The following is a 12,494-nucleotide window of genomic DNA, read 5'->3' as shown; positions in this document are numbered from 1 at the left end:
CTAATTCACATTCATTTCAGTATTATTCATCAAAGATGTCTTGACTAGAGATGTAAAAGTTGCCAATTCTGCCTAATCAGATACTATAATGTTTGTGACAGCTATATTTCACCTATTGAGTATATTTCATCATTACTTACGTTAGACTAAAGTAGAAAGACATTAAAATAAATAAATGCTGTAACTAAGGATACCAACATTCAGAAGAGCACAATTTTGTTTTTTTTTTACTTTAACTTTCTTCATATATCCATTTCTATTAAGATATTTTCTCTACAATTCTGGCTTTGCAAACGTTTAAGTAACAATATGGTATTCTGTGTTCATTTTGGTAAAAATGGCAGAGTTTAAAAGGTGGCATCTTCATTAGAATTTTTGTGCTTTTTTGGTCAGTATTTTTCTAAACTGTTAAAATAATAGTCCGTATAGAATAATGCTCATAAATAAGCCAACAGTTCTAGACAGTCACTTCAAAAGTAAATACCCACCAAGTTGCTGAAACTCATGTTCTGACTCATACAAAAACATTTAAAAAATCTGCTAGGACTAACAGTAATTTGGAAAATAGAGATAATAAATCCAGCCTAAGAGAAAAAAATACAATTTTACTGAGTGGATAAATTTGTTAACTACTTACAAAATATAATTGGAATAATGAGTTACACAAAATATGACCTTACAATACATATTGAAGAACAAGCGTAAGTTTAGGAAAGAGAATATCATGTTTCAAAATACAGATATACAAATGAACTAAACACTAAACACACATATGCAACTACTAAGAGGAAACAATGTGAGAAAAAGAAGTGATAAAACTTTTTTTTTGAGACAGAGTCTTGTTTCTCACCCAGGCTGGAGTGCAGTGCCATGATCTTGGCTCACTGCAACCTCCGCCTCCTGGGTTCAAGGTATTCTCCTGCCTTAGCCTCCCAAATAGCCGGGATTACAGATACCTGCCACCTGGCTAATTTTTGAATTTTTAGTAGAGATGGGGTTTCATCACGTGGCCAGGCTAGTCTCAAAATCCTGACCTCCCTCAACTGATCTGCCCGCCTCGACTTCCCAAGGTGCTGGGATTACAGGTGTGAGCCACTGCGCTGGTGCCCAGCCTCTAATTCTCCAGTCCTACATAACTGGTTATCTGGAAATATTATTCATGATGCCAACATTAAAAATGTCTCATCTCGTGAAATCTAAAAATATTTCACTTCTAGTTATGTCTGTGTCTTAACAGAACTTTTCTCAAATGCTAAAAGCCATTTGTTGTCTTTAGAACAGAAGCTCTGGAAACAGGTTTTCTAATACTTGTTGATTAATTATCATTTAAATTTTTTAAAAATATAAGTTGGGTGCATACGTTTATGTTTAATGTTTTCTAGTAACATGCAGATAATGATCACTAGCACTGGCAAAGGAACATAGGTTTTTTTCAGAGTGTTTATAAACAAGCTTTGGGTCAATCATATACTTAGGCTGTGGGACCTTGGTAAAATTATCTAAATTTTCTATACTTCATTTTCTTAATTTATAAAATTACTTGAACCTGATTTCACCTCCTACTTCCTTGTCACCTCCTTTCAGGGCTCCTTTTTCTTTATCTGTCCCATTAAAGATGATGTTCTTCAGGGTTTGGTCTTAACCGCTAATCTTTTCTAGGGATCACAAACTAGCCTGACAAAGTTCAGGGATATCTTTCTTTTCCAGGGCTAACAGTGTTGGAAATAACTGATGTGAATGTCTTTTAAGTAAGACAGACAGACACTTTACTACTCCCTGTTGTCTGCTATTTATATTACCTGCCAGGTTCCTAAAATAAGTTCATGACCCGAACTTTATACTCGCTGATTTTGTGTCATGTGCTGGGTTTATAGTAGAGAATAAAAATAAATATGTTCTTTGAACTAACTAAGCTTTCAGACAAATGGGGGAAACACAGTTGAAGACATGTTTTAAAAAATGTTATGCTTAGGGCACAGCGATAGTCTAACAACAATACTGCTTAGAGCTCAAACAAATCTTTTACCATTCAACCCAGTACTCATTTCATTAATCTCTATGCCAATTACTCCCCTGTGATTTTTCAATTTTACACTGAATATAAGTTAACCTTCAAAATTTTAAATCCTCAGAGTTTCTAATATGCTAATATGTATAAGGTTTCTCACAGATGATAATAACAACTACATATATTTGTAGAATATGTACTATGGCTGGCTAAATGCTTTACACAAGTCAATTTCAAATATTGTAATAATCTCCATTATACAGAGAAGAAAACTTGAATTAAAATTAATTTGCCTCACATAATACTTAGTAAATGAGGACTGAAACTCAGGTCTGTCTGATGCTGCAGTTAGCTCTTTTAATGCTCTAGCTATAATTTCTCTAAAGGATATAATTACAAAGCATTTTCCAGTATATTTCATGACAGAATCCTAACCCAGGAATACCTATTAACATTCGTTTGAACTAGTATTCTCTAAAACATTTTGGGAAATGCTGGTTTAAGTCTCTGGACTAAAATTAAAAAAAAATCAAGACTGTGAGATTAAAATAGATATAACAATTACATGCACAGTAATTGAAAATATAAAATATTTATGAAGAGAAAAGCACAGAAAACAGTAGACCAAGTATGTTAATTGTGTTTGATTGGTGAGAATCAAGACTTTTTCTTTTTCCTGTACTAAATTAAAATGGTAACAATGCATTTTTTATACCAAAAGCTTTTGAAACATATTATCTAAATCATTCTGCCCCTTCACATTAATTTTGTCCGTCTCAATGTTAATTATCATATTTCATCAACGCTAAAAAGCCATTCATCGTATGATACCTCTAATGCAGAATCTCAAATACTGTACATGAATTTATAGTACACATTAATCATTAAAATATACACACAAAAGATGATTTTTGAGATTCTGAGATCTTCATGATCATTTTTGTTCACTCAGCAATTTCCTCAGGAGTCCTCCCGACCCCACCTACATTGCCTGCGATCTCTTTTCAAAAGCCAAATCTCTGTCCTACGATGACAACATTGGGAATCAAACATAAGTCAGTTACTACTTTGAAATCAAAGTTTTACAAGCAGATTTTTAATTTTAGAATTCCTATACTATATAGGAACTCTACACAAATTTGAAAGTGTCTCTACTCAAAACCTCTAATTACACTCTTTCGAAATTACAGTAGGTAAAAATTTACATTTTTGTTGGAAGCTTTAAATACTATATTTCAAGAAATCTAAAATGCCATCAATTGTAAAATGGTTTCAATCCCAAGAAGCTCTATTATTTTATGTACCAGTATGAAAAAAAAAACCACTATTGAATCAACTGACCCAATGCTTTCTTATCACTTAGACATATCTACATTATTTATTAAAAGACTTCTTTTACATTTAACCCTGGATTTTTATCTTGTATCACCCTTTTGTTTTCCCTCATACACAGTAACTTTTCATTCTAATGCTGATCATAATCTTCTAAATGATCTTTAAAAGGGAAATTAAACTCAACAACTATATGCCAACACTGCACATATAACTCAACTGAAATAATGAGAAGATTAAGTTATGACTAAGTGTGTCTAAGTGTGGGCAATGACAAATATCTCACAACTGCCAATTCATCTACAGTGATTTAAAGATGTCAACAATTTAAAAATCATCCCTATTTCAGAGATGTATATATGAGAAAAATGTGTATATCAGAATTGATAGACTATAGTAATTTTAATCATTTTTTTCCTTTCTTCTCCTTCCTTCATTCCTCTTCTTGCCTTCCAACTTCTTTCCCTGATTTGCTACACAATCTAGTTACTGGATATCTAAGAATGTTACAGTATACATAAAATACCCCACACTGAAAGAACGTCCCTATTATAGTGTTAAGCAATGTGGTACCTTTTAGAACTAGGTGAAAATTCCTGCTAGGATTTAAATCATATGTGTCAAAAGTCAGAATTTAAAGAAGAAAATTAAATACACTGAGAACAATGCATCTCAAGACACTCAAAATATGTAAGTGCAGCAACCAGCAGTAATTCCATAGGCCTTTTATCAACCTTTGCCAAAACCTATAAAAAGAATATCTAAAATTGCTTTTTTATGAAAGTTCCTATTTATTCTTGTTTCCCTTACCAGAGAGTCTGCTTTCCCCTTACTGATGAGAACACAGGGGGTCCTGGGTAAAGAGTCCATAAAATTTAAAAAGGAGTATGCCTTGGCCTCCCATGACCCTCTTACCTCACAATAAGGCCATCTTTTACCTGGTTCAGATTTGCAGACTAGGTCCATTAGATACCTTGTCATTAAATACCTATAATATACCCTAATCTTTGTGATCTTGACAGGTATTATTTCCATTTTATAGACAGATCCAGGAAAATTACATGACTTATCGGAATCCCCTCAAGTATCACAGAGCAAAGCCATGATTTTAACTTGCGTTTGCCACTCTGAAACTCACACTGGAATTCCTTTTTAAAGTGTCCTTCAAAGTCTAATTAAATAAAATTAACCCTGTCATCTATAATACTCTTACATATCCAAATTAAGTACATCAAGAATATCACTGGCCATTTTTTACCACCCATAGTCAAACCACCATTATGCTTCCTCTGGATTATTGCAACACTCTTTTGGTGCAACACTCTATTGGTCTCTTTTCTCCTACCACCCCCTCCTCTTGTGTATTTTCCTTTATGAGTGACCCTCTTAAAAGGAAGTCAGATTCCATCACTCTACTGCTCAAAACCCTCCAAAGTCCTATTTCATTTAGAATAAAAGTTAGATGTCCTCAAGATCTTCATGACTTGCTCGCCTTGATTTAATCTCCAGTGAAGGACTAAACCCTTTACTCTGACCTACAGGCTTCCTTGCTATTTTAGCAGGTTTCTGCTTCATGAGCTTTGCAATGGCTGGTCCCTCTGTCTGACTGCACTTCCCCAAGATATTCGCATGGTTACATCTCCCACTTCTGTCAGCCCTTTACTTCAAAGTTATCTTTTCAGCAAGACCTTCCTGTGTCACTCTATAACCTTCTTCCCTGCTTTGTATTTCTCTTCAGGACTATCACGACCTAAAATACAGCATGTTTCTAATTACTTTGCTTAGTAGGTGCCTTCCTCACTAAAATGTGAGCTACAAGTAGACAAAGATTTCTGTCTGTCTTGTTCACTGCTCTTCACCTAATGCCGAGAACGGTGCCTGGAATAGAGTGGGCGCTTAATAACTATTCGCTGAATGAATAAATTCCCGTCTTCACCCTTCTCTCCCCCAAAGCACCCAAGTCCTTTGACACACACATTCACATAACAGTAAATACGCTTAGGGATCGATATTTTTCGGTAGCATTCTTAACTTAGCCCTGCATCCCATTTCTCAAACGTGGCTCCTTTAGAAGGAGGTCTCAAGCTCTTTCCTGTTTCCTCAGGCCAAGGCTGGTCCTGGTGCGAACGGACTACCCGTTAGCAACCGCAGGCCAGGTCCTCTCTCCTGGAGGCAAGTTACAGAAGGAAGACCCCTACGATCGCAATCCGCGATCCCCGAGTGAGTGACCCTCCACGACGTCACTCACATGAAGCGGTGGCCAGGGGTTCCGAGAAAGCCACAGCAGGAAGCATGTAGGAACAACCACCCGAGCACTCTAGCAGTGAGAAAGGACCCAATGAGGTGTCCTTGCTGAACGCCTGAGTCTTCTACAGATTCAATCGTCAATTCTTTTTTCCTCTTCCTGTGCTCAGTCCCATTAACCTTTCACACCACGCTCCTCGTCTTCCATTCCCTCACCCAGGATTTCCAATCGCCCCCTCGTCCCCCGGCACCTCTTTCTCTGTCGCTATATTTCATTTCGAGTCCAGTTTGGGCAAGGGGCAGGACGCCACAAGTCGGGGTCTTTCCTCAGTATTGGGTCGCGGTGGCTGTGAGGGCGGAAGAAAAGGCCAGGCTGAGGGGAGGGTGGAGGGTAAATAGCTGGGATCTGTGATTGGGCAAGGCCAGGCTCGCGGTCCTTGCTGGGTTCCGCGAAGGGAACCTGAGCTGACTCGGCTCGCGGGCGAAGGGCAGCCTCTGAGCTCCCGGCGTTCCGGGAGCGGTCTCTTTTGTAGGAGCACCTGAAATGCAGCGTCTAGTGCACTAAGTCGTAGCGGCAGCACCAGGCACAGCGACTGCGCTGTGGCCCTGTGTAGAAGCTCCATCCCCCTTGTCTTTGTGTTTGCCTGCGTCCCCAGACTCAGAGGCAGGTATTTGCGTAATCTAGTTTTCCGTGTCGTAGTGGGTGGGGTCTGTGGGAGGTAGAGGACTATCAGGAGCAGTGAGTGGCCCCGCATGTCTTCAGAAGGGATAAGAGAACCGAGCTGTGGAGCTGCTTGCTGATGGGTACTGTCTCCATCCCTAGCTACAGCCCGCCTTTCCTGTGAATCAGGTTCACCTGAGTCCTTTGGGAACCGTAGGCTCAGCAGTCGCTCTGTCACTGCCTCAAAGGAAGGCTAAAGGAGGAGGTTAGAGAATCTAGAATCTGCTCCTCCATTTCTCACCATAGAGGCAGAATTTTGCTTTGATTTGTTTCTGGCGCTCGAGGTTTAGTCAATTGTCGGTGTAACACCCTCTTGAGCAGTAGGAGAACGTGAAGCAGTGAAAGGAAATTACTTGAGGATTGTCAGTGGCTGCTTTTCAAGGTCCCCTGTCCTGGTTTCTATCTATCTGGGACAAATATAACCTCTTGAGAGAATGTATATATAAAATAAATGAATTAGTATCATTTTCCTGTAGAAGAAATGTGAAACTTTTGTTCATGATAAAATCAACATCTTTTGCCCTGTTTTTTACTTTCTCTCCCCATTCGAGTCATTTAACTATAAGTTCTTTGAGGGCAGAGATTCTGACTTGTTCATTATCCTTTGCCCACCGGCTGGAAAAACAACCGACTTAAAATAGGGGCTTCAAAATATTTGTTGAATGAATTAATTTTCAAGCCCAACTGCTTGCACTGTTGTTTGCCTCATCTAATCTCTCACTTCTGTGTTTTGTTTGTTCTTTTCCCCCAGTAGTTTTCTTCCACTCACCAGGTGTAAGCAAATGTCTGTGTGTGCATTTTTGTGTGTGAGCCTTTTTATGTACAACCATCTAAGAGGTAGTGAAAAAAGAACACTGATGAAATATTTCATGTTAATTAGTGTTTTATCTTTTTCGATCATTGTGTTTTATTTGGTTATTTTATTTTCAGCTAAGTGATAAAGCTATCTGATTGAAAACCAAATAGTTGGCCAGGCGCGGTGACTCACGTCTGTAATCCCAGCACTTTGGGAGGTCGAGGCGGGTGGATCACCTGAGGTCAGGAGTTCAAGACAGCCTGGCCAAGATGGTGAAACACCATCTCTACTAAAAATTAGCTGGGCGTGGTGGTGGGCGCCTGTAATCCCAGCTACTCGGGAGGCTGAGGCAGAGAATCGCTTGAACCCGGGAGGTGGAAGGCTGCAGTGGGCCGAGATCATGCCACTGCACTCCAGCCTGGATGACAGACTGAGACTCCGTCTCAAAAAAAAAAAAAAAAGTATGGCATAGTAGGATTGAATAATAAGGTACAACTGTGTCATCTGTCCTATTCTCAGTACTATTCTTCAAAGATAACCACTTTTAACCTTTTTTAGGTCTGTAGGTTAAATAATAAGTTAAACCTAGTTAATTCTTTTTGTTGACTTCTTGAGATAGCCCTAAGTTAAACTAATTCTTTTTCTGTTGACTTCTTGAAATAGCCCACACCATTCACAGTCTCTCTTCTCAGAATTTGGGAATACTCATAATCATAATTTTTGGCTTTTGTATTGGTTACTTTATAATTCAAAATAATATACGTAAATTTTTCACGTCAACTTTTGAAACTATATTTGACTCCTTGTTTGGTAAAACGAGAAAAGTAGTGATTCTACCTTTTTCTTTATCACCTTAGAAACTACATTTATGCCCACTTTCTCTTAGCTGGACATTTACTTTTACATTGTCAAAGTTGATAATATATTTCTTAACTATAATATTTGCACTTTGTTCACGTGCCAAAAACCAATAAAAAAATAAAATGTTTACAGTATTATGGCTTTATAGTTGTTATTTAGTGCAAGTCCAAGCTGTATGCTTCGATATGTTTTTTTCCCAGAGTTTTAACTTCATGACCCCTGTGCCATAGTAAGAAGATTATTTATGATATCAAGGTCAAATGGGTTTTTCTTTCTTTCCTGCCAAGGGCAAAATATTATGCTGTAATTGAGCATGCTTTATATTTTGGACTATGTAATTACATAGTTTTTAACTATCCCTACTTTCTTAATTGCCTTTCTGCTTTCTCCTGAGGAATAGGTAGGTGGATGTGCTTTCTTCACTGACTCTTTTCATTCTTTGTATGATGGACATAGAAGCTTCCATTCTTCTGTTTGAAGTTTTTCCCCTTGAAGCCCAATGGCTTTCTGTTTAATTTGAACAGATTGTATTCTAGTCCTTTTGAATTGCTCCTATCCTGGGTTTATATTCATTCTTGGGTAAATAACATTGTTTCTTAGCCCCTCACCTTCTGTTATTGGACTTCCCACTATTTCCCTGTAATATATCCTAAGGAAGCTTGCTCACAAAAGGCATGTGAAAGGTAATTTTATTTTTTAATGTTTGTATGGCTATAAATTATAATTTGCTCTTATGACTGATAATTTGGCTGTATATAGAATCAGAAGTATTTTCCTTCAACTCTCAATCCTTCCATGTCTTCTTTTTTTTCCTTTTTTTTGAGCTGGAGTCTCGCTGTGTTGCTCAGTCTGGTCTGGAACTCCTGACCTCACATGATCCTCCCACCTCAGCCTCCCAAGTATCTGGGATCACAGGCACACGCCACCGCACCAGGCTCTTTTCAAACTTTCATTATTGCTGATGAGAATGACAGTTTCACTTTAATTTGTTGATAGCGGAATCATTTTTTTCTCTCTGAAATGTTTAAAATTTTCTAGTTACGTTTGATGCTTTGAAAATGTATGGCAATGTTTATCTTCTCATAGGCTCTTATTTTTTATGAGATAAAATTGACACATATTAAAACACAGTGATTTTAAGTGGTCAGTTTAATGAGTTTTGATGCATGTATTCATCCATAGAACCACTACCAGCACAATCAAGATAGAAAATATTTCTACCACTACAGAAAGTTCCTCTGTTTCTGTTTATTCAAGCCCCCTTCCCCATCTGCAGTACTATCTTCTGAGTTTTATTAATACTGTAATTTAGAACTATAGTTCTGGAATTACATTTAAATGGAGTCATACAGTATGCACTCTTTTGTATCTGCTTCTTTCATAAACTTAATATTTTTGAGGTATATCCATGTTTTGGCCTGTTTGTTCCATTTTTCTTGTTAAATAGAATTTCATGGTACAAGTATGTTAACTGATTCACTTGTGAAACATTCGCATTGCTTCTGGTTTTTAGCTATTAAGAGTACAGTTCCTGTGAACATACTCATACCAGCATTTTTATGGACAAATATTTTCATTTTCTTGGTTAAACACCTAGTAGGAGTGGAATTTCTGAGTCACAAGTTAGGGATATTTTTCACTTTAGAAGAGTTTTCCAAATATTTTCCAAAATTCTTTTGCCGTTTTACACTCACACTAGCAATATATCAAAGCTCCACTTCCACATTCTCCTCAACACTTGTTATTGCCAGTCATTTTAATTTTAGCCATTGTAGAAGTTAAAGGGATTCTCATTTGCATTTCTCCCAATTAATGATATTAAGCAGTTTTTTCATGTGCTTATTGACTTTTCATGCCTTGTGTGAAAATGTATTTGTGACTTTTACCTATTTATGTATTGGCTTGTTTTATTATTGAATTGTGGTATTTATAGACTCCGAATACAGGTCAATTATATATAGACACACATATATTTGATTTTAAAAGGTCCTATGTATACATAATGTCATATGTATATATAGACAGATATAAATAATATTTCCCTTTAACTCGAAGTTTTATTTTCTCAGGTGCCTTTTGATATGCAGATGTTTTTAATTGGTGAAGTCTACTTTGTCAAAATTGTCTTTTGCGACTAGTGCTTTGTTATATCATGTCTAAGAAATCTTTTCCTAGCCTAAGGTTGTAAAGATACTCTCTTATGTTTTCAATGAGAAGACTTAACAGTTTTACCTTTACATTGAAACCTATGATCCATTTTAGACTTTTATGGATGTATCAGTAGAAGTTAAGGTTATTATTTTTTATATGAATATCTTTTTCCAGCACCATTTGTAAAAAAGACTTTCCTTGAACTCTTTTGAGTTCTGTTGAAAATCTATTTTATTTTAAAAATTTTAAATTATGAAATATGTGGTATTAACACACACGTAGATAAATATAGAGCATGGAAATTACCAAGCATAATGATAACATGAACACCCATTAATTCACCAGCTAAAAACTAGGCTATTATTCAAGATTTTTGAAGCTTCTTGTGGATTTTTCCCTAACCTTACCCCTGCTTTAATTTGGTAGTAACCATATTCTGAGTTTTTTTTTTTTTTTAAATTCCCTTACTTATTGAACATATTCTTACAATAGATGTAAGTATTCCAGAATTATTTTTTTGTTTTGTTTTTGAGTTTTATAAAAATTGGCATATTTTATGTTACTTTTTTCACTCAATATTCATCTGTGCTATTAAACATTGCTATAGTTTGCTTATTTTTCATTATGTATGCAGGTGAATATGCCACAATTTATTTAACCATTTACCTACCATTGGACATTTAAATTGTCTCCAGTTTGGGGATATTAGGAGCAATACTGCCCTGATCTTTCTTGCACAGGTCCACTCTGTGTGTGTGTGTGTGTGTGTGTGTGTGTGTGTGTGTGTGTGTAGGAGTTTCTGTAGGAGTGTAATAGCGAGATAGTGTAAAACATTTCTGGTGATTTTACTAATTTACTCCCACTTACAGCAAATTAGAGATCCTATTTTTCCGCATCCTTCTAACATTATGTGTTATCAGATTTCTTAATTTTTACCTGTCTGGTAGATAAAAATTTTTGGTGGTTTTAATGTGCAACTCCTTGATTATTCATGAGGTTGTTTATCTTCCCATATATCTATTGGCCATTTCTCTTTATTCTTTTGTATAATTTGCTTTTCTGTAACTTGTTTTATGTAATGGATGCAATATCTTCTCAAATCTCTCTATATTTATTAGAGTTAGTTTTTGTGTTTTTTCATAAATTATTTCAGTTGCTTCCAAAGCCAGATTTTTGGAGGTTTATTTTATTGTTTGCGCTTGATACTGTAGTCTTTCCTCAACTATCTGATGATTCTCAGACAACTCATTATTTAAGAGCTAAGGCTGCCTAGGAGCTTTGCGTATATGGACAGGCTTATTGACTGATCACCTTTTGGTTTAGGATGGCTGGGTGCACAGCCAAATCTTAGCTGGGGTCCTACAAATTACAGAATCGTGAGGAATTTGCTCTTCTTGCCAGTGTCCATAGCAACTACTGTAGTTCTCAGTTTGTTCAGATTCTTTAGGAAAGAACCTTTTATTTTCAGAGTGTAAATAACTGCCTATGTTGTGGGACTGGTGGCAGAATTGATACTTCTAATTATTCAACACTTCACCCTTCTGATTTCAAACCCTCTTTGACTGCTGTTTACCATTGTTCCCGCCTTCTCTAAGTCTGAAGCCTCTGAATCTGAAAGGGCCAAACAAACCTCTTGACTAATAGGCCGGGCGCGGTGGCTCACGCCTGTAATCCCAGCACTTTGGGAGGACGAGGCAGGCGGATCACAAGGTCAGGAGATTGAGATCACCCTGGCTAACACGGTGAAACCCCGTCTCCGCTAAAAATAGCCGGGCGTGGTGGCGGCACATTCCCAGCTACTCGGGAGGCTGAGGCAGGAGAATGGCCTGAACCCGGGATGCGGAGCTTGCAGTGAGCCGAGATCGCGCCACTGCACTCCAGCCTGGGCGACAGAGCGAGACTCCATCTCAATAAAAAAAAAAAAACCCCAAAAAACAAAAAAAACCCCCCAAACCTCTTGACTATTATAGGTTGTAGCTTATTTCTTTCTGCTTCTTGTGACAATACTCTTCCATATATATTTTGTTTTGTACAAGTTTCTAGAAATCTTTCATCACCTCATGGCCTGTGTCCCTTCCTTGTTAAGGGTTTATACTTTTTAAAATATTTTTAATGATTTCAGTAAGGTTTCTGGTCAGACAAAAGTGGTTTTATTGAATTGGAATTCCAGCATATTTATCAAAAAGCTGAGAAGGGAAAAATGCAGGGCTTTACCAGTAGAATGTCTTTTTAGTGAGGTCCATGGGTAAAATATTTTTTACCCATGTCAGAAGACCTTTTTTGTTTTCCTTTGTTTTGTTTTGTGTTGTTATGGTTGCCTTAATGTGATTCAGATTGATATGGAGCAAGTTTCCTAATCTCCAGGCTACTACCTTACACAA

General features: G+C 37.0%; 1 protein-coding gene and 1 non-coding gene across 10 annotated transcripts in view; one reads left to right on the top strand and one right to left on the bottom strand.

Annotated features, from left to right (window-relative positions):
- Positions 1 to 5,959, bottom strand: part of LOC101865655 (aminoacyl tRNA synthase complex-interacting multifunctional protein 1) — a 29,486-nt gene extending 23,527 nt beyond the window's left edge. Inside the window, exon 1 of one of the 3 annotated variants that reach the window (XR_006698260.2) lies at positions 5,801 to 5,959. This is a non-coding gene — a transcript (aminoacyl tRNA synthase complex-interacting multifunctional protein 1). Of the gene's footprint in view, positions 1 to 5,588; positions 5,666 to 5,800 lie in introns of those variants that run through there. The other 2 variants (XR_010586942.1, XR_006698259.2) reach the window with 2 other exon arrangements.
- TBCK (TBC1 domain containing kinase) overlaps positions 5,943 to 12,494 on the top strand; it is a 241,420-nt gene continuing 234,868 nt past the window's right edge. For 5 of the 7 annotated variants that reach the window (XR_012434998.1, XR_012434997.1, XM_074040263.1 and 2 more), the window contains exon 1: positions 5,943 to 6,248. The gene's annotated coding sequence lies outside the window, so the exon portion shown is untranslated. Of the gene's footprint in view, positions 6,253 to 12,494 lie in introns of all 7 variants that reach the window. The other 2 variants (XM_074040264.1, XM_005555620.5) reach the window with 1 other exon arrangement.

Source organism: Macaca fascicularis, chromosome 5 (genome assembly GCF_037993035.2).
Source record: "Macaca fascicularis isolate 582-1 chromosome 5, T2T-MFA8v1.1".
In the NCBI taxonomy this organism is placed as follows: Eukaryota; Metazoa; Chordata; class Mammalia; order Primates; family Cercopithecidae; genus Macaca; species Macaca fascicularis.
The sequence above is the reverse complement of the archived record's forward strand: the minus strand, read 5'-3'. Positions and strand labels throughout refer to the sequence as shown.